This window comes from Ptychodera flava, chromosome 3, assembly GCF_041260155.1.
Source record: "Ptychodera flava strain L36383 chromosome 3, AS_Pfla_20210202, whole genome shotgun sequence".
NCBI lineage: Eukaryota > Metazoa > Hemichordata > Enteropneusta > Ptychoderidae > Ptychodera > Ptychodera flava.
In genome coordinates, this window is record NC_091930.1 from 11,112,400 (window position 1) to 11,132,929 (window position 20,530).

Consider the following 20,530-nt stretch of genomic DNA (forward strand, 5'->3'; position numbering starts at 1 on the left):
CTCTTGCATTTGACAATTTGGCCCCATGTTGACCAATAGTTGCTTCCATTTCAAAGATACAAATGGTTTTCTTCTTATGGTACTCAGAATGTTCAGTTTCAAATTTTGAGTGATGTATCTCTCGTTCAAAATCTACCCGATCTTGTACAATGTTTAGAGGCCAGTCAAGAAGCAATGAATTTTTATAAGAAATAAAACAAGTTAGAGAAAGGTAATTTAGTACAGTTACAACAGAACATTTATGCCATAGGTTCTTCTGAGGAGAGTGATCTTGAGGACATGGAATTCAATGCTCTGTTAAGTGTCATTGACCAAGCACCATTGAAGAACCAGCGACTTAAAATAGGATCTACTATCTATCACTCTTCATCCTATAGAAGAGCATATAAACGAAATTCATACACAGTCATACATATTTAATGATCATCTTGAGTATGGCATATTAATTTCTTTTCCAAGTGAAGATTTCATGCTTTTATGAAAATATGGCTAGTTGTACATGTGATGTCCAAAATTATGCAATTATGAAAAAGCTACATGTACCTGTTAAAAAGAAGTGACTCTAGTAAACGATGATGTGACAAATGCAACAGGATTTCATCTGTCTGTTGTTAGCAAGTCAAATGAAGTAGCTTGTGTCTCCTTAGGAAATATTAAAGCAAAATGTATTTACATGAAGTTTACAGATATAAAGCAGTTTTGGTTTGTTGGACACTTCCCAAATCTTAAAGAGAGAGATTGATTGCAATTTCTGCCTCTTAGGAAATGACAATATCATATAATTATGTAATGCACCACCAAGTAGAACAGTAAAGAAGTACAAGTAGGATCTACTGTCTCTCACTCTTCATCCTATAGAAGTACATTTAAACAAAACTCCTATACAGAGTCATATATGAATCTTATGCAAAAAAAACATAATGAACTTCCACCTTACATGTACCTGCAAGTGCATAAGAGCAACTCACAGTTGGGAGTATTGAACAAGAGTGTGTTGATGTTGCTTATCCAGATCAGAGTCTTGTAAAAGTGAGTTAAGCATGTGAATTGAATAAAATGCATTATTTAGAGTATATTTGTTTTGTGCTATTGTAAGTTTTACATACAAAACTCTTTGAAATGGGTCAAAGGCAACACAAGGTCAAATTGCTTGAGTATACAGTGTAGAGTGAATGCAATCAACAGTTAATTACAGACTAGTATAAAATTCTTACATTTTACATTTTGTGTGTATTGCACATGGACTGGCTAAATTGAAACTTGTTTGTCCCAAATGCCCATCTCCATGCTGCGTGCCAGGAACTAAAGTACATTGAGCTGCTGACTTCTATCTGAGCTGCTATTGAGCTGTTGTACTAGCCTTTGAGCTGGATGATACTCTTCATGTAAACAAACTTTTACTGACTCAACATTTGAGCTGCATGCTAGCTGTAAACTGAGCTGCCAAGAGCTGCACGTGTCTGCAATTCCACTCCTGTGTCTGCAGCAGACATCTGACAGCTCCAAACATTCTGTGCAGATCTGCATTAGAGCTGCGTTGAACTGCCACAGCTCTGAAACCGGTCTGCTGCAGCTCAATGTAGATCTGCACGTTTGGTAAAGGACGGTGCTAATACCATGCACTGCCTACGACAGCCATGGTAAACAGAAGTCCAGCTTAGTTTATAAATCGATGTCAATATTATTGAACTGACGGTAATCTCAGATTTAAAAAAAACTGGATTTAGACTTTAAAATCCATCTCATTTGCATAAAGCTTCATAAATCAATGTAATAGAGGGAAAGCGGCCCCATTCATCGCCTATACTCTTTTTGTCGTTCTTTGTGTTCATATTTGTTTTTTGTGTTTGGCTATTGGTGTAGATATAAGCCATGGCGAGACATAGCCGAAATATGGCTGTCAAATAACAGCGTGATCCTTTGACGCTATGTTTCGAAACCAGGTGCGGTCTCTCCCTCAGTCCCTTTCGTATACTTGCTCTCCTTGGATTTTGTTTTCCTGTTTGTGTTTTAAATGTTGTCAGTGTTTTGTTCGTCCAGTAAGGAGGCCAGAATACTTATATTTGAGTCAGTTTGTTGTGTTTCATTTTTATTCGGTACTTTCTGTAAGATTGTGTACTTTAGCATTCATGAGTGTGTCGCTAATGTTTTGATGTCTTTAGTATGCGATGATCAGTTTTATTGTGATTTTCATTTATAATTCGTGAAACGTGATGTAGACAATTTCGGTTGAAGCAGGCGATCCTATGCGACACCAACATGTTTGTTTGTTTGTTCGTTGTTAAATTCGAATGTGTTGTTTTGCAAAATAATGTTAAGCAAAGCAAACAATACTCTGTTGGTGGCTTATGAATATTTGTTTGTTCACTGTTTGTTTGCGTTTCGCTTTTTAGTGCTTTGCCAAATGCCCACATGGCGTCATCTTGTTGTGTGTTTGTTTACATAGAAATTATGTCTAAGGGACTGGACATAAATTACAGGGGATGGGCCGGTGTTTTTTGAAACATCGCTGCATCAAAAATAGTGACCCTTCAAAAGTTCATGCACAAATATTAGTGACCCTCCCCCTTATCCGTGCATGGAAATAAGTGACCCTCCCCTGTTACTCAATACCCCCCAACAAACCCGCAATGTGTTCAAGACCTCCTTCTGACTTGCTATACGTTTGAAGTCCCCCCCAAAAGGAAGTCAAAATGTGACCGATATAACGCTTTGTCCAAAAAATATCAAATCATATGTGTGTTATAATTCTTATAAATGTACTTTGCTTGAAGTGGCAGGTAAAAAGTGCATGCGTGTACAAAAAATGTAATTTTTAGATTTCATTGATAATGTTGATTCACATACATGGTAGTCGACTATAAGAAAACTATGAATGTGTATTTAAGCAATAAAGCACACCCAGCGATGGTATACCACGAGATATTGACCAGTTCATGACATATATGCACGAGCGATAGCGAATGCATATATGAAGTGAAATGGTCAAAATCGAGTGGTATAACGTCGCTGGGTGTGATTTTTTGCTCTTATATCATAACAGTATATTGAAATTCTGGCGTGGAACGTCATAAAAGGACTTTTCCTCAAGCTGAGAGCTAGTGCGCATGCCTGCCATGGTATATCGCCATATACCACGGCTCTTTTCGCGTCTCGACCAATCATATCGCTGTGTTTGCACCATCAATATATTGTAATGATATAATTTCCAATATAAAACCAGCAATATCTGTTCATCTATAGATGTTTAATAACTGATATAAATATACTTGTTTAGCATGGGTTGTTTACAAGTGCTCATGTGAACAAGATATTTGATTTTGGAATTTTGCTCAAAGTGTTGATCCACTATACATGGGAGTCTATGACAAAACTGTAAAAAAAAATTTTCATAATTAAAATTATGCGCTATTTGTGCATATATGGACCCTGAATAATTGATATAATTGTACTTGATTAGAAGAGGGTGGTAACACATGCATCTGTGTACAAGAAATTTGTTCTTGGAATTTCACATAAAATGTTGATCCATTATAAATTGTTTTCTATTACGAAACTATAATTTTCTTAAAATACAAAACTTGGCAAATCTGTGTATTTATGTATGCTTGATTATTGATATTTATGTTCTTGATTAGACTAGAGTGATTACAAGTCGATGTATGTGCAAAAAAATTGATTTTGGAATTTCACCAAAATGTTGATTAACTATATGGCAGTCTATAATGAAACCCTATGAATAATTTTTATCCAATCCAAAAATAGGAAAATCTGTCCATTTATGTACACTCGATTATTGGTATTAATATTCATGATAGACTACAGTGGAATCAAGTCAATGGTTGTGCAAGAAATTTGATTTTGGCACATCACTGAAATGTCGATTAACTATACATGGCAGTCTATGATGAATGTATGAATAATTTGTTTCCAATACAAAACTAGGTAAATTGTGCATTTATGTACACCTAATTATTAGTATTAATGTTCATGATTAGACTAGAGTGGTTTCAAGTCAATGGTTGTGCAAGAAATTTGATTGTGGAATTTCACTGAAATGTCCATTAACTATGCATGGCAGCATATGATGAAACTATGAATATTTTTTTCCAATACAAGACTAGGTAAATCTGTGCATTTATGTACACCTAATTATCAGTATAATGTTCATGACTAGACTAGAGTGGTTTCAAGTCATTGGTTGTGCAAGAAATTTGATTTTGGAATTTCACTGAAATGTTGATTCACTATGCATGGCAGCCTATGATGAAACTATGATTTTTTTTTTCCAATACAAAACTAGGTAAATCTGTACATTTATGTACACCTAATTATTAGTATTAATGTTCATGACTAGACTACAGTGGTTTCAAGTCATTGGTTGTGCAAGAAATTTGATTTTGGAATTTCACTGAAATGTCAATTCAATATGCATGGCAGCCTATGATGAAACTATGAATATTTTTTCCAATACAAAATTAGGTAAATCTGTGCATTTATGTACACCTAATTATTAGTATTAATGTTCATGACTAGACTAGAGTGGTTTCAAGTCATTGGTTGTGCAAGAAATTTGATTTTGGAATTTCACTGAAATGTCGATTCACTTTGCATGGCAGCCTATGATGAAACTATGAATATTTTTTTCAATACAAACTAGGTAAATCTGTGCATTTATGTACAACTAATTATTAGTATTAATGTTCATGACTAGACTAGAGTGGTTTCAAGTCTATAGCTGTGCAAGAAATTTGATTGTGGAATTTCAACGCAATGTTGATTCACTATACATTGTAGGCTATGAGGCATCTACAAATAACTCATAGGTTATCTGATCCTAAATTTTTATTCAAAAGTTGTTCCACCTGAAGCTTCCAGTTGTTATTGATGGTATTTTGCACTATTCTGAATAGTTTGTATTCTGTCAATGTCCTCAAAAAATAAAAAAAATGTACATACAGCGACATGAACATTTGACACAGACCTATACCCAATGTATTGTCAATGGGAGAATTATATCAAATAAGTGATCTCCCAAATTGTTATTGAAAGAGTCATTATAGAGGACAGTTATGAACAATAGAGGAGTTGGATAAGTAGAAATCATGACAACTTAAATCAATGTGGCTGCTTGGATCATCAATACATTGTTTATTATACTCTTAAACTTGCGCCCGAAGGGCGCACGGAAAATGGAAATGACAGAAAATGAAAGTGCCAGGAGGTATTTTTTTCTTTTTTCAGTTTTCCATATTCTTCAATACGTGCATTTGCAATTCAGCTTTGATGCATAAAAAGGTGACCCTCCCCCATAGGCTTGCACAAAATGTTATGACCCTTCAAAAATGTTTGTGCGAAAAATGGCGACCCACCCCCAACAATCACCGGCCCACTAATAATTTGTGTCCAGTCCCTACTGTGGATAAAATAGCATTGCTCGGAACCTGGACTGAGTCCATTTTCCGGATGAAATCTGAATGTCTTTTATATATGTTGGTTGTTTTTTGACCATTTGTTTGAGAAAATGGTCTAGGAATTCCGATAGGAGGTATGTTGGACTTGAGCATTCGCATATAATCGGGCGACCTGCGAATTCTGTGTCTGTTGGTGGCGCTTTGTGTAATTTTGGTAGAAGATACCTCACGTATTAGTGTTGGATGGATTTATATATTTATAAGTATGATAGTCGATGTGTTTTTATTGTACATTTCTGTTGTTAGTTGGTGTATTTTTCTAGTGTTTGTCTTTTGTCATCTGTTGCCAATTTTGTGTAGTAGTTTAGGTTGTCGAGTTGTCTTTCACACTCTCTTATGTAATCTCTTGTATTCATGACTGCTGTCCCTCTTCCCTTGTCAAATGGCTTAATAGTGAGTTTTGTGTTTCTTGATAGTGTTTTGATTGCTATGCGTTCGGCACGTGTCATGTTGTCTTTTGTGTTGAAGAATGGAATTTCAACTAGTGCTAGTTTAGTAGCTTCTAGATAATTTTCCAGGTTTGTGTTATCAGTTGCTGGAGGGACCCATGTTGATTTGTGTTTGAACTGATGTTTCTTGGTTTGTTTTTTGGCGCTTGATGTATTGGAGTCTCATTCTTCGAATGAACTTGTTTGCTTCTTTCAACAGATTGATTCTTTTCGGACGTTTTGATGTTGAAATAAATTTGAGCCCTTTCTTGAGTGCATTTATTTCTGTGTAACTTCGATTGTGTGTGATGATAGATTTTTTATGACTCTGAGATTGTTGTTGGATTTTGTTTGTAGTTTGTGTTTATTAATATTGCGGCATTCTGAACAGACACTTTGTAGACCATTGGACCAAGTTCTCATGAGCCAAATTTTGAGGTCAACGGCCCAGTCAATTTTGAGAAGATCTTTAAACTATTTTTTTTCAGAAATCTCTGTGACTTGATATGCCCTATACCTTTGCAGGTAAGCTATGGCCATATATTATTCTAGCCTGTATAAGAGTCTTTGGGGACTGGTGTCTGTTGAACATTGACCAGTATGGGATCATATATAACACGTAAATTTGGGGTACCCTCATGAGTTTGACCCTCATATCATCCCCTTCCTCATTAATTATGCACATGTCTAATTCTGGTCCAGCAATAGAGCTAGAAATCTGATTTCTGGTATACAGTGATAAGTAAGGTGAATGAATAGTTTATTGCCTTCAAAGGCCTCTGGCCCATGTAAAAGTTTCGGAAAATTATATAAGCAATGAGTTGAGATAAGTAAGAGAGCAAACTTTCGAGACAAAATGCCACGTACCCAGGTTGACCTTTGACCTCAATTACACTCCGTACATACAACAGCTATTGTGAACTAGACGAAATTTTGTGTCATCCTTGTCGTTTTGTGGTTTGACGCTTAAAGATATGCCCAATATTTTGTTCAGGCGTTTTTGGCACAGATGAAAGACTGATTCTAATTATACAGGGACTTCAATATTTCAAAGCAAATATAATCTGTTTAGTTTCTTTACTTGAAAGTCTATTGTTGAACAACTTAACTTGTAGCTATATGTCAGTTTTCTTCGTAGTAAGGAGGTGTCTGTTGCAGATATTTGAGACTTATTCTTCCACGATCTGTCTTAAAATGTTGACAAAGGTACAAAAGTTCGTCCATCATATGAAATCAGGATCGAGTATTTCACAACGCTTCGCTAGGAGAGAGGTTTTTTCCATTTAGGTATCCCTCCGTCTATCAAGTTTGCATTAAACTGAAAGTCTATATGCGTGAAATAAGATTATTGCATTTTTAGATAATAGTTTATAATTTACAGAACTATTTTTCATGAAAACCAACAATACATTACCATCAATTTATGTCTTTTCTAGATTTAAGATTAATGTCTTCTAATTTTACTGAAAACACGAAGATTGGTTTCCAAAGTATTTACAATGATAACTCCAGGACCATAGATTTCCATTGAATATGTATATTGCGATGACAATTATGAAGTTAATTGAATGGTGACTTATAAGCCCATTGGACTAGGCAACTCATAGAGTTGCAAGTCACAATAGTAAACAATTACTACTACTACTACTACTACTACTACTACTACTACTACTACTACTACTACTACTACTACTACTACTACTACTACTACTATGAACACTAAATGCCACTATTACGTTCTTATTCGATATTTTCTCTGTGTACATACATAGTACATACATACATACATACATACATACATACATACATACATACATACATACATACATACATACATACATACATACATATTTTTATTAGTTGGAATTCTAATTTTTTTAATGTTTGTTATTCAAGGAGCTGATGTCAACGAGGACTGCGCAAAATCAATATGCCGGGTTCTTCTGATATGCGTAGTGAACTCCTCGACGCAATGCTGCAATGTCCTATATGCAGAAATCAATATCGTAATAATGCCAAGGTTTTGCCCCGTTGTTGCCATGCGTGCTGCAGGAGCTGTTTACAGTCGCTCGTATCCACATCGCACGGACAACTCAGATGTCCCGTGTGTAGAGTTGACAACACAACAGATATAAGAGGGGGCGGCGTAAGCTCACTACCAGACGCCCATTTCATCAATCGTCTGGACGAGATCGTGAAAAAGCATAGGCGTTTGTCAACAGATCGTCGCAGGCACCGTAGACATCGACTAACTTTGTCTCGCAACCTAGATGCTCATAACGCAAGTGCGGAGCCTTCGAATTGGTCGTGTCCAATCTGTTATCAATTTTCCTGGACGAAGCTGCACTCGAATCGCACGTTGCAGGCTGTGGTACTGTGGAGTATTTCATTTGTCCACAATGTCACTGTGCCGTTGCCGTAGAGAACTCACACACAGTACAGGCACATCTGAACGTTTGCAATCCTAACGTGTTAATCGTAGTGACAATGCACAAAACCAGGACAGCTTCGTCTGTCCAAGCTGTGAATTTACTTCGGGTGACATGCGAAGTATGATGAGACATATGTCCAGACATGAGCAGTTGCAAGGTCAGCGAGAATCAACGTATACGAAAATAAAGAGACGATGTAACATACAGTGATCATTGCCGATGTGGAGTAGAAAACTCGGGGTCTCATTTGCTCTTTCAGAATGATCGAATCAATTTTTTTGCCATCATATAATCGTTACGTTTCATTTTCAGCCAGGAACCAACGCTATTGTGGAAGTGTGGAAATTAGGAATGTTTCTTGTTGACAATTCGACTCCAAAGGACACTGTAATGCATTGCTTTTGAAGAGCTACCCTTTTCTACTATTTCCGTAAATATGATATTTATTAGAGAAACAAACCGTCACACTAGCATGTTATCTAGCCTCGATTGCTATTTCATCATATACGATTAATCAGCTTTCAAGCAGAAACTACTATATACATATTCAGATAGATATTATTAGACATTATATTACCATACCCTGTCAGCAGCATTTAATTTTTGAGCTGAACCACGTGACTAACAACAAATACACGGTAATGATTTGTTTACATGCCCGTGAATATGAATAATATCGTAACACTAGTAACTTTACTGCTCAAATTTAACTTGTGATTTGTACAAATATCACAATCAATCACATAACAAATCAAAGCGCTTGTGAGCCACGTTTATACACTTTTTCCAAAAAAATCTCCTGGTTTGCATTTTTTTACAGCGCGCGTAACGTACCGCACAAGTTCTGGGGCCCGTTGTCTTTTGCGTGGTAAATTTCCGTAAATTTTGACGGTTTTGGGTTTCGTTGATAATATAATGGAAATAATAGACTCTGCCCTAACCATTGACGTTTATCCATGGGGCAAGGGCGAGAGGAAAGCCAAAAATTAAAGGGCGAGGCAAGCCTTGGCCGCTTGCCTCGCCCGTTGGCTTTCCTCTCGCCCTTGCCCATAAATAAACGTTAATGGTCAGGGTGTTGCCCATTGTTTCTATATTATAAGCCTGGTTATATTTTCTTAGGCTCGCGTTTAATGAACGCACGTGTTATTATTGTGATCTTAACAGTGTTAATCTTGTCGTCGTAAAATGAACATAGTTATTTTTGTTGTTTACAAAATAGAACTCAATCGTCTGTTCGAAAGAGTCTTTCGCTATATTTTAACGCAAATGTCTTTATATCGTTCGAAACACTGTGCAAGGTTATATTCGTTTGTCATTTTGTCATATTGTATCGTACACAGTTTAAATTTAATGAGATTTTCACTGCTATTATATTGTTCGTTGTTTCATCTGAATACATTCGAAGTTTTAAGGGATTTTTGTCCAATCTGTTATCAAATTTTCCTCGACGAAGCTGCACGCAGGCTGTGGTACTGTGGACTATTTCATTTGTCCACAATGTCACTGTGCCGTTGCCGTAGAGAACTCACATACAGTACAGGCACATCTGAACGTTTGCAATCCTAACGTGTTAATCGTCAGTGACAATGCACAAAACCAGGACAGCTTCGTCTGTCCAAGCTGTGAATTTACTTCGGGTGACATGCGAAGTATGATGAGACATATGTCCAGACATGAGCAGTTGCAAGGTCAGCGAGAATCAACGTATACGAAAATAAAGAGACGATGTAACATATTGTGATCATTGCCGACGTGGAGTAGGAAACTGGGGATCTCATTTTCTCTTTCAGAAAGATCGAATCAACTTTTGTCGTCATATAATCGTTACGTTTCATTTTCAGCCAGGAACCAACGCTAATGTGGAAGTGTGGAAACTAGGAATGTTTCTTGTTGACAATTTGACTGTAATGCATTGCTTTTGAAGAACTACCCTTTTCTACTATTTTCGTAAATATGATATTTATTAGAGAAACAAACCGTCACACTAGCATGTTATCTAGCCTCGATTGTTATTTATCATATACGATTAATCAGCTTTCAAGCAGAAACTACTATATACATATGCAGATAGATATTATTAGACATTATATTACCATACCCTGTCCGCAGCATTTAATTTTTGAGCTGAACCACGTGACTGACCACAAATACACGGTAATGGTGTGTTTACATGCCCGTGAATATGAATAATATCGTAAACATAGTAACTTTACTGCTCAAATTTAACTTGTGATTTGTACAAATATCACAATCAATCACAAAACAAATCAAAGCGCTTGTGAGCCACGTTTATACACTTTTTCCAAAAAAATCTCCTGGTTTGCATTTTTTTTACAGCGCGCGTAACGTACCACACAAGTTCTGGGGCCCGTTGTCTTTCACGTGGTAAATTTCCGTATATTTTGACGGTTTTGGGTTTCGTTGATAATATAATGGAAATAATAGACTCTTGCCCTAACCATTGACGTTTATCCATGGGGCAAGGGCGAGAGGAAAGCCAAAAATTAAAGGGCGAGGCAAGCCTTGGCCGCTTGCCTCGCCCGTTGGCTTTCCTCTCGCCCTTGCCCATAAATAAACGTTAATGGTCAGGGTGTTGCCCATTGTTTCTATATTATAAGCCTGGTTATATTTTCTTAGGCTCGCGTTTAATGAACGCACGTGTTATTATTGTGATCTTAACAGTGTTAATCTTGTCGTCGTAAATTGAACATAGTTATTTTTGTTGTTTACAAAATAGAACTCAATCGTCTGTTCGAAAGAGTCTTTCGCTATATTTTAACGCAAATGTTTTTATATCGTTCGAAACACTGTGCAAGGCTGTATTCTTTTGTCATTTTGTCACATTGTATCGTACACAGTTTAAATTTAATGAGATTTTCACTGCTATTATATTGTTCGTTGTTTCATCTGAATACATTCGAGGTTTAAAGGATTTTTGTTTATTATGCTTTGTTTTCTAAACACCCGCTCGACAGAAGTAAAAGGGGCGGGCGTAAGCTCACTACCAGACGCCAATTTTATCAATCGTCTGGATGAAATCGTGAAAAAGCATCAGTGTTTGTCCAGAGATCGTTGCTGGCACCGTAGACATCGACTGACTTTGTTTCGCAACCTGGAAGCTCATAACGCAAATACCGAGCCTTCGAATTGGTGGTATCCAATCTGTTATCAAATTTTCCTCGACGAAGCTCCACGCAGGCTGTGGTACTGTGGACTATTTCATTTGTCCACAATGTCACTGTGCCGTTGCCGTAGAGAACTCACACACAGTACAGGCACATCTGAACGTTTGCAATCCTAACGTGTTAATCGTCAGTGACAATGCACAAAACCAGGACAGCTTCGTCTGTCCAAGCTGTGAATTTACTTCGGGTGACATGCGAAGTATGATGAGACATATGTCCAGACATGAGCAGTTGCAAGGTCAGCGAGAATCAACGTATACGAAAATAAAGAGACGATGTAACATATTGTGATCATTGCCGACGTGGAGTAGGAAACTGGGGATCTCATTTTCTCTTTCAGAAAGATCGAATCAACTTTTTGTCGTCATATAATCGTTACGTTACATTTTCAGCCAGGAACCAACGCTAATGTGGAAGTGTGGAAACTAGGAATGTTTCTTGTTGACAATTTGACTGTAATGCATTGCTTTTGAAGAACTACCCTTTTCTACTATTTTCGTAAATATGATATTTATTAGAGAAACAAACCGTCACACTAGCATGTTATCTAGCCTCGATTGTTATTTTATCATATACGATTAATCAGCTTTCAAGCAGAAACTACTATATACATATGCAGATAGATATTATTAGACATTATATTACCATACCCTGTCAGCAGCATTTAATTTTTGAGCTGAACCACGTGACTAACAACAAATACACGGTAATGGTTTGTTTACATGCCCGTGAATATGAATAATATCGTAAACATAGTAACTTTACTGCTCAAATTTAACTTGTGTTTTGTACAAATATCACAATCAATCACAAAACAAATCAAAGCGCTTGTGAGCCACGTTTATACACTTTTCCAAAAAATCTCCTGGTTTGCATTTTTTACAGCGCGCGTAACGTACCACACAAGTTCTGGGGCCCGTTGTCTTTTGCGTGGTAAATTTCCGTAAATTTTGACGGTTTGGGTTTCGTTGATAATATAATGGAAATAATAGACTCTGCCCTAACCATTGACGTTTATCCATGGGGCAAGGCGAGAGGAAAGCCAAAAATTAAAGGGCGAGGCAAGCCTTGGCCGCTTGCCTCGCCCGTTGGCTTTCCTCTCGCCCTTGCCCATAAATAAACGTTAATGGTCAGGGTGTTGCCCATTGTTTCTATATTATAAGCCTGGTTATATTTCTTAGGCTCGCGTTAATGAACGCACGTGTTATTATTGTGATCTTAACCGTGTTAATCTTGTCGTCGTAAAATTGAACATAGTTACTTTTTGTTGTTTACAAAATAGAACTCAATCGTCTGTTCGAAAGAGTCTTTCGCTATATTTTAACGCAAATGTTTTTATATCGTTCGAAACACTGTGCAAGGTTATATCGTTTGTCATTTTGTCATATTGTATCGTACACAGTTTAAATTTAATGAGATTTTCACTGCTATTATATTGTTCGTTTTTCATCTGAATACATTCGAGGTTTAAAGGGATTTTTGTTTATTATGCTTTGTTTTCGTTCATTTAGTTTTGCTGAGTCATCACAGTCTTAAGATAATAAGAGAATTTGATATAAAGTGCAAGTCCCGTGTCTACGGTTAAAATTTTATTTTACCAACGTTTGGACCATTGACGATGTTTTATCATATCGTTTTTAATATCTTAGACCCTAATGAAGAAATCCTGTGTGTGGTCAAAATGTTGGTGAAATAAAAAGTTTAACCAGAGACAAAGGGGCTTGCTCGTGTGAGTTTGTTATGTGGTAACCTCATAACCCTAAGCCACGGAATACTCTGATTACGAGTATCATCAATTTTTGCAAATACATTTGCTGTATGTCAAAACCACATTCCGTTGACGTTCAACACTTGTAATGATGTGCGAGGGACTGAGATCATCTCCCTCTTGACGCCTCGCAATCCGTTTCTAGAGTCTTAATTTTAGCATTTCCTTTTCGTTGTGTATGTGTTATGTATCCCAGATTGGTGACAATTAATAAAGACCTTCGCTTCACGCAATAATTTGATCGTTCATTATTCATGAATTATTTCTGGAAATTTATATGATACGCGAACTTTGAATCCCAGCTCGTTAAGTTAACGTCTTTGCAGAGTAAAACGGGCAATTCTTATATGTATGTTACATTTACGAGAATTATAACAATATCCACAGAATTACAAAAGTAGTTAAGGATTCTACCTTTGTATGGAAATTTAAGTGGCATCTTTATCGAGAAGACTCCATTCGCCGAATGTCAATCCCTTGTTCTTTCCATTTGTATGTGCGCTCTATCACAGTCCCTTCACTAATGGAGGCATCCAACATGCAACATCTTCATATAGTAGCACTTCTCGAGGAGACACAACTTGCACTGTTGCTCTGACCGTAAAGAATGGAAACCTAGACTTTCAAGCCAATAGCATGCTGAAAGGCAATTCGATCAGAAAAGCTCAAGGGCTAATTTTTTAAACATAACTTGTTGTAAGGAGAAGCATGCAATTATTTTGACATTAAATTATGGATTGTTCCCTCCAAGTGCAAAATATCCAAGGTACATAACCGGCGGCGGGAAAAATTCCTCTAAGTATGGCAAAAATCAACACTACAATCAACCGAAATCGTAGTAAAGAGGAATATGAGCTTGTTGTAACTGAGCACCAGGTAATTTTCGGCACAAAACTAGCAAGTTCTTTCCTACAATAAAGAAGTCTGGTCCCTGTCGCAGCAGCGACTCGCAAATTGTGCTGTGTTCGGTAGGCCTCATTAGCCTCATTGTCTGTAGCTTTCTCCGCGAGGTGATTGGGTACCGTATGTTGTAAGTTCGAACCCGATTGAAACCATCGTATATTATAAAAAGTTTAATGATGGTCTTCGTCGCATTTCCATATTTACAAAAAATTCGCACTATCAGGCCTGTCGTTATAGAGCAGTCGCGTTAACCATTTTTCTCGCATTTTTTGAAAAGATGTAAGTTTTAAAAAAATAACGTCAACGAGCGAGGCGCACTCGAGAAATTTGTCAATATCTGAAGGATCAAACTAGGTAGTGCACAAACATTCGCATTACCGCTGTTACAATGAAACTTTTGAAACAAATTAAACTTAACGGTTGGTTTCAATACTGCACCGAGGGATAAGATGAAAAATTTCGTTGGTATGAATGCATATTTGCGTTTACATTAATAGCCAATTCAGCAACTCTAAAGAGATTAGAACAAGTTTATAACCAGAAAATGAAAGTAAATATCGCCCAAAAAATTAAGTTGCAAATCTTTCTTTCAAACTTGCACATAAATATTTAAAAGTGTGAAGAAACATGTTTTCCTAGTAAATTCGCGTTTTCATCGATCGTGAAATGTTTGTGCACTGTTTGAACACTAATCAACGGCAATATTCTTTATTGATTACAAATCATAAACATTTACTGATTAAAAACAGTTAGTAGTTGATCATGTATTTGATTTACATCACCAAAATAGGCTTTACACGGCAACCTGGCAAAATCATCTTCACATAAGTACGTAAACATATAATTGGTTAAAATTCCTGACATGGCACTCTTGCTTTTACGACTATGATCACAAAATTATTATTTTGCTCGAGATCCGAACTGTCATCCCTATAATCATCAGCTCTCTATTGCACAGAAACGGTTTGTTACAACAATTACAAAATAGAGCAAAAACATTTTTTATGGAATCACATGAGCCGTTAAGCTACCACGACATTCCAAATACAACGTCCGTGTGTGTGAGGGAAGCTCAGGCCTGATACTAAAGCAGGGTCACTGTCCTGTTGCCATGCTGTGACGTCACAGCTGGAACTTTGGCCCTTTCTGTCGTAGTTCATTTTCAAGACACCAATCGACATCAACAGCGACCAGGCTGCAACGGCAAGTGTTGATTGGAGAGCCTCGCCAGGTGTTTTTCGACGATAAACACCGTGTACAAGTGTGAAAGGGGTCCGATTGGACGAGGTAGGAACTTATAATTGTTCGTTTTTTAAATCAGCGTACACCGCATGTCGCCTTAGTGATTGTCGATGTCGTCACACGCAGTATGACCATGAAACATGGTATGACACACACGGTAAATTACGAACTGGCAGACACTTGTCAATGCATTACAACAAAAGAAAATGAATTCGCCTTTTTTGTCAAAATTTGGCAGACAGAGTGACAATACATTATGTACAGCGTACGTAACTGAAAATTTGTGTTTTACCTCATGGTCTATACAAGACGATTGCGATTTGTCTTTTAGCTCCCGGAAAACTGCTTTCTTTCTGCCTTCTGGTGATTGAATCGTTAATGATTTCATTCCTAAGAAAAATTAAATAGTTACAACATAAAGTTGTATTTTGAACACGATTGAAACTAATTTGGAATAATTGGATGGTGAAGTAATATCTATTTGATCTGCAAATGTAAACTCATCTGCTTTTCTTTTTAAGTTACTAATACATACACGTGTTTTTAGGGGCAATTGGTAATATCACAACATTCAGCTATAGGGAACCTGACGTTTTTTGGTAAATTTGAAAAGTATGATAATCCAATTATCCCAAATTAGTTCCAATCGTGTATTTGGTTGAACATGTATAAATGAACTTATCATTTCTACCTTCGTTTTCTGGTTTTATGGCAATTTTTAAAAGTACTCGGTATTTTACTTACAGAACAAGTAATTTGAACGACGTTCTTTTTGTGTATGGTTTCATTTTACAAAATACAGTGCAATTCGTTCATTGGCATTCAAGTGAAACACCGTAGGAAGAGAGGACATTTTAAAGTTTACTATATCAAAATGTGAATATATTTTTACAGTCTTGTATACCCTTACCATGTTCACATTCCATCTCACGCAGAAGGTAGCATTGTTAAATCGGAGCAAAACTGACTCTAACGCATCAACTAGCCGTTATGAAATATTTCACCGTTAAATTGCCAATAAAATGGTGTACACATAAACGTTAGGATCACTCATGGTGGTAAGACTCCCTTTTAGGGCCCTCGGACCCCTTACATGATATCAGTTTATTTGGGGGTCCTTCATCAGAGAAACGCGTCATATCCATCTTGTCAAGGTTAAAGCTATTTTTAGGGTCAACTTCGATAGAAAGCACACTATTTCCTCTCCAAAAAGGAGAAGGTCGGGAGGAGTCCCTAAAGAAGTCTTTCCGTTCATTTTTCGCGGTCGTTAATTGGTAATATTGCAAGCGTTTCAGGGAGAATTGAAGAATATATGTGTGAAATTTGACTATTCTAGAAGTTTGACCTGGCTACTTTTTCTGTCTTTCTGAAGATTGCCCGACCTTTAAGGATGTAGATTGATAAAGTATTCCACAACTGTCAAGATAGTGACAATGAAACGGGGACAGCGTCAGTTTGTTTTTAGGCGAACCACTTCAGTTTTGCTTATGGCACGCTGTTCCTATTTTAAATGTGACATTGCCTTCTGCTGTACCGCTGGCTTGGTACTTGGCTTGGCGGCAAAAATTGTCGATCCATAAATCGCGGATTTGCCTGCCGTTGCAAACGTTTTGGGCAAAACACCGTCCTGAACACGTACCATAAAGAGATTCCAATGCTTAGATTGAGGGCGGAGCATTCCATTGGCCATTTAAGGAACGGTCTATGTTTTACAACGAGATCATTGTATGTAGAGGGGGAGCGGTGTAAAAGACCTCAGTATTTTGTTAAACGTGAGCTTGATTTGTTTTCTGACAAATAATGTATTTTTTTATATTGAAAAAGATAAATCATCATAAAGGCTTTCAGCAATATCGGCTCTGTGAACAATCTCTGGCAACTGCACAGAAAGCGGAAACGCCCAGTTAATCAGATGATTGCACACTTCCTGTTTTATCGACTGCGACAGTCGGGGTAATAAAGGAGACGAATGTGACATTTTATGGTAAACTCTCAAACGTTTTGACAGCGTATGGTTGCATATTAAGTCGAGATTCTACTTTTCATATATTTCGGGATTTGAGCGTTATCGGTATAATTAATCCAGAGATTTGTTGCTGCAAGTTTCGTCGCGTAACGTTAAGGCAAAACATCAGCCCTCGATCAATCGATTGTGAACAATTCCATAGGAAAATATATTGCGGAAAACAGAAAGAAAATGTAATTCCTATGCAAAATAAAACTCTCACAATATAAGAAAAAATAATAAATACATTATCAAATGTTATAAAATTATCATTTACAAAGCTTTTCGGTTATAATATTAATTTCTTTCCTCTAGTCGTATATATCTATAATTCAATGTGATTTCCAACTTACCTCAAACATACCAAACTCTTCAAACGCAAGCTTGCATGAACAAGTATGCAGAGTTGAGCCAGCTTGGTAGATTGTCTGCAACCATCGCACATAACACCAACTTCTTGACTCAGGCAAATGCGCAGTGTGATCACGGTACTGAAATTACGCCTTAGGTAGGTAGATAATATCAGAAGGCTGATTTACCGTTTGAAGAGCATGACGGGAGAATACGGGGGAGTCGGCTCGAAAGGTCAGGTAAGAGGGCCAAGAAATTTAAATGAGGAATACCGCTTGGGTGGTTGATCAAGCTACGCATTTTGTTGTGGTGTAACTTGTACAAGAACAGAGAGAAGGTAATGCCTGATTAAGAATAGCCATTCATTTTTTTCTATGTTCTGGTTCGGCGATAGCTGCCAGAAGACTGACTCTTTCGGTAGATATAGTAGCATGCTCGTTTGTTTGCAAACTTTGATAAACAACAACAATGAGCAGTGATTTGGTTACCCGCGCAGATAGTCCGTTAGGAAAGTAGTACCCGAGTCCTAGTTTTCCGACCTGCAGCCGTGCCTGTTTAACTTGACAATGAAGATGTGAAACATCCGAGAGAAAACAATTGTAAAGGGGCTTTAAACGTTATGGCTAGCGAGACACTGTCATAGAACAAAACAGCCTCGAACAATTGCCACATTACTCGATACGTCTATCAAGAAAGATAGTACGAATATTTTCGGAATAGTTTATTTTTGTACACCTTATTTTGTGTCATATGTTCTTATAGTCACTGTTAAGTCAACTGTGTGCTCAGGCACAGCCAGACAGTAGGTCCCGCCGCCACTATACAACTTTTATCAGGTTAAAAACAGGAAATAACACAGGAACATATCCTCCATCATAAGAAACAAATCAGTTCATGACTAAGGATGCCTGTCATAGTGAATAAAGACAAAAAGGCCACCTAAGACAGTGTTGAGTGGTACAAGATCTTGACATGGGCCAAACGAAAGAGTCTATCTATCTTAAAGCTTTACTTTTTTACCAAACTTTCGCAAGCTATGTATGTACATAAATGTATAGCCTCGCTTGCGGTATCGCCTCCGACATAGTCGAAATGTTTGTTCTCTGCACGTGACGATATAGGTCGAATATTTATTCTATTTGGGGTTTTGTTTCCTTTTTCTCACGTTCCTTGTCCTTTATGCGAGGTCAACTTCTGATATGAAGGCAACGAAACAACAATAATTTCGCACTGTGGAAGCAAGCCGATAATAATTAGTTCAAAGATCAGAGCTGTAGAGAGGATAAAATTAATGTGAGCCTAAAAGCGTGCTGACTTCTACTATCATACGTCACGGTGGCGCACGCGCACAGTCACTTTTGTCTTTCATTTGCCGTCATTTTGGGTCTGTTTCCGAATGTATTGAAAAAGGGGCAGCAGGCATGCCTTATCTAGATGTATGCGTGTGAGGACGAGAAACATGAAAGTAACCAAGTTTTCCTTTGTGGCGCATGCGCAGTTGAAGATAACTGTATTTTGACTCCATGTAGCTATAGAAGGGTTGGCACTGGTTTGCCACAAAGTGATGTCTTTACGATGCACTCGACTGGCAACAGTGACACTATTTCAACTTTTGTGATGTCACGTGCACAGAGGTAATTCATTCCTAAGATTTTCTCAACATTTTACACAACCGTCCATACATCTAGTGGTTGCTGACGCACCAATATTGCTAATTGAAACACCGAAATCTAAATTATAGGTTAATTTGCATACAAAGCTGGCAATATCTGGAAAGGCAGCCGGGGATTTACAACCATGGGTACGGTGTCAATGAGTGACTTAATTTAGTACCTGATTTTGTTTTACGACTATGTTTGTCGTCTTCAACTTGATGAATGAACATGGTTTTGTATAGTGTCAGTTATGAATATAATATGTGACATGGAAATTGTAGATCAAGAGCTTTATTGACCTTTGATGAATTCTTTTAAGTGATAAGTATCGTGTACTTGAAGCACCGCCTTTTAGTTAAAACAGTCTCTCTCTCTCTCTCTCTCTCTCTCTCTCTCTCTCTCTCTCTCTCTCTCTCTCTCTCTCTCTCTCGCCCTCAAGAGATTGTCTTCTTTACCATTATTTCGTCCATAAAACTAGGTTGCCAACTTTCCGTCACTGTGTGCAATCACTCATACTCCATAGTGCATGTTTAGGTGTGATAATATCAGCCGACTTTCGCTTCCGCTAAACACTCTCAGCATCGCACCCTTTTATACACTCACTATTATACTATTTATGTGTAACAGTTGTCCCTGTATCAGTTATCAGGGAGAAAGTAAATAAATAAAATAACCAGACTGATATTAAAATGATTACAATCTTAATAAGATGTTTATTCATGGAAGTTGAATACATCAATAATTATTTTTACTAAGACACGCTGAAACACAATCGTACAGAAAGACGGAGAGACAAAGCACTGCGTCGCTCCACACTTAAACCAAATGCAAATTCTGACAGATAGAGTTCGATATGTAAATACTGTGTGATAAATTACTCGTTATGGGAGTTACCGGATGGCAGTGTTGTGTTTTTTACACGTTCAACAAAATACCACACCACTTGACAGAACGTTCACCCTACTTTAATGTACCACTCAGTGACTGCAAGTAAAATGTACTTCTTTAAAATCGAATACATTTCTAAGTACCTCAAATTATCTCCTTGTTTAATCAATTTTTTGAAGCAAACACGATGAGTATATGG

At 37.3% G+C, this 20,530-nt stretch overlaps 1 long non-coding RNA gene across 1 annotated transcript in view; it reads right to left on the bottom strand.

The window, feature by feature from the left end:
• LOC139129549 (uncharacterized) overlaps positions 1-17,930 on the bottom strand; it is a 52,009-nt gene extending 34,079 nt beyond the window's left edge. Inside the window, exon 1 of the long non-coding RNA XR_011551610.1 lies at positions 17,791-17,930. This is a non-coding gene — a long non-coding RNA (uncharacterized lncRNA). The remainder of the gene's footprint in view (positions 1-17,790) is intronic.
• Between the last annotated feature and the right edge of the window lie 2,600 nt (positions 17,931-20,530).